The 2,500-nt window shown below is 56.1% G+C and overlaps 1 non-coding gene across 1 annotated transcript in view; it reads right to left on the reverse strand.

The window, feature by feature from the left end:
* Nucleotides 1–158, reverse strand: part of LOC124762890 — a 1,909-nt gene extending 1,751 nt beyond the window's left edge. Inside the window, exon 1 of the ribosomal RNA XR_007012619.1 lies at nucleotides 1–158. This exon is cut by the window's left edge and continues 1,751 nt beyond it. This is a non-coding gene — a ribosomal RNA (small subunit ribosomal RNA).
* Between the last annotated feature and the right edge of the window lie 2,342 nt (nucleotides 159–2,500).

A 2,500-nucleotide genomic window follows, 5' to 3' on the forward strand; every position in this document is an offset into this window, starting at 1 on the left:
GAATTACCACAGTTATCCAAGTAACGTGGGTACGATCTAAGGAACCATAACTGATTTAATGAGCCATTCGCGGTTTCACCTTAATGCGGCTTGTACTGAGACATGCATGGCTTAATCTTTGAGACAAGCATATGACTACTGGCAGGATCAACCAGGGAGCTGCGTCAACTAGAGCTGAGCAGCCGGCCGCCCGGGAGTGTGTCCCGGGGGCCCGCGCGAACACGCAAGCGTCCGCTCAATCATTCTGCAAACAGGAGGAGGCTGAGCTCCCCTGCACAATACACCTCGAAACCCTCTCAGGTCCCGGCGGCGCGCAGCGCCGTCCCAAGTACTTGGTCGGGTTCGAGAGAGGCGCAATCGCCCGGAGTTAGGCGAGTAGACGCTTTCGGTGCGACCACCCGTGCTCCCAACTGAGCTTGCCGCTGCCGACAGAGGCCCGGGAGCGTGCTGTCGTGGCATTGCCGGCGGGAGACAACACGCGCCACCTACGGTGACCGGCAGCTCCAACGCCAGCGCCACAGAAGGACAAAAGCCCCACTTGGGTGCCGAAGCGAACTCTCCCAGCACAGCGCACGCGCCAACACATCCGCACAGCTGCGATACAAACCACCAGCGAGAACCGCTGGGGCGACCGAGCAGCAGACGGCGTCGCGGCGCCGAGCGCCGGGCGGCGGCGCATCCTCAACGCACACAGTCCTCAATCGGACCAGCACACTGAAGATGTCCACCGCGCTTCGCACCGGGCCCGCGAGGACCTACTTTGGCCGCACGGCGCCGCGCGCAGGGTGCGCCGGCGCGCAGCTGCGACGCCTGCCGCGTCCGTCGGCCGGCGCGCCTGCCACTGGCCGCCCCCACCAGCCGGCTGTAGCGCGTGCGCCCACGCACCGCGCGGCCAGCACGCCGGGAGGCGCCCCCTCACCGGCCGGGGACGGTCCCACCCAGCCACCGCCGCGTATCGCTTCACACCCAGATGCCGTTCAGTTTCGTCGGCATGGTGGGTATCGCTGGAACAACCGGTTAGTACCTCAACCTATCGTCGCCATCACCGATTCACCCCTAGCGAGAACAACCGCACCACAACAGGTTACCATTTGTTCATTTGCGTAACTTCACCAGAAAACGCAGGCGTCCATCGCCATTTGCAACTTCAACGATTATTGCATGCCTGTGTCAGGTGTCACGCCACACTACGTCTGCCCACATACACGCAACAAAATGTGCACGCCTAGACAATACGTGGAAGGTGGCCCCCGTACGTATGCGATGTCCATTGCTCGAACGACTGTCAACCGGCCTCTGTAGCATGTCGCAGATATGGAACGCGGTGCACCATGCCATCACGGTGTGTGAGGAGAGACGACTAGGTCCGAATACATCAACAGACAGCTCATGCTGATCGCCATCCACGGCGTCCGTTCCTCCCACACGTCTCTATGGCGTACCACACTGCAATCCAGCTCTCATAGGGAGACGACACGTAGCTGCGTGCACAATATTTGCACTGTATGGTCCGCCGTTTTTGGGCGCAGTCGTTGTGCGGTCACACATGTGCCACGATGTATCATTCAGTACATAAGGACGAATGTGCAGTACAGATTGTGGTTCACGCGTACGACATCAGCGGACAGTTGACACAGGCCGCACCACAACGTAGCCTGAGTACGTCGCATGCGAAGGGCATTGAACATGCAAACTTCTCACCAACCAGCTTGCGAAGGCAGGGGGCAAGGTGGGGACGTGGGGAGGGGCGGCATGTACGTCCTGCTGCCATCCACATTACAGTGTACAGCAGGAGCATGTGGAAAGTGAGCAAGACTTGCAAGGTGTTTAACATGAAGCGATACACAGGGGTGCGGGCAGTGCGAGTAGCGAACTATATTGCGAGGGTTGCGGGTGGGCAACACTACAGTAATTGAACGAGTCGTATAACAATTACAGAGCAGGTTTAGGCGACAACGTGGGTTACGTTAAGGCGACAACATGGGTTAGGTTAAGGCACAACATGGGTTAGGTTAAGGCACAACATGGGTTAGGTTAAGGCACAACATGGGTTAGGTTAAGGCACAACATGGGTTAGGTTAAGGCACAACATGGGTTAGGTTAAGGCACAACATGGGTTAGGTTAAGGCACAACATGGGTTAGGTTAAGGCACAACATGGGTTAGGTTGAGGCACAACATGGGTTAGGTTAAGGCACAACATGGGTTAGGTTGAGGCACAACATGGGTTAGGTTGAGGCACAACATGGGTTAGGTTGAGGCACAACATGGGTTAGGTTAAGGTACAACATGGGTTAGGTTAAGGTACAACATGGGTTAGGTTAAGGTACAACATGGGTTAGGTTAAGGTACAACATGGGTTAGGTTAAGGTACAACATGGGTTAGGTTAAGGTACAACATAGGTTAGGTTAAGGTACAACATAGGTTAGGTTAAGGTACAACATAGGTTAGGTTAAGGTACAACATAGGTTAGGTTAAGGTACAACATAGGTTAGGTTAA

This window comes from Schistocerca piceifrons, unplaced genomic scaffold (assembly GCF_021461385.2).
Source record: "Schistocerca piceifrons isolate TAMUIC-IGC-003096 unplaced genomic scaffold, iqSchPice1.1 HiC_scaffold_612, whole genome shotgun sequence".
In the NCBI taxonomy this organism is placed as follows: domain Eukaryota; kingdom Metazoa; phylum Arthropoda; class Insecta; order Orthoptera; family Acrididae; genus Schistocerca; species Schistocerca piceifrons.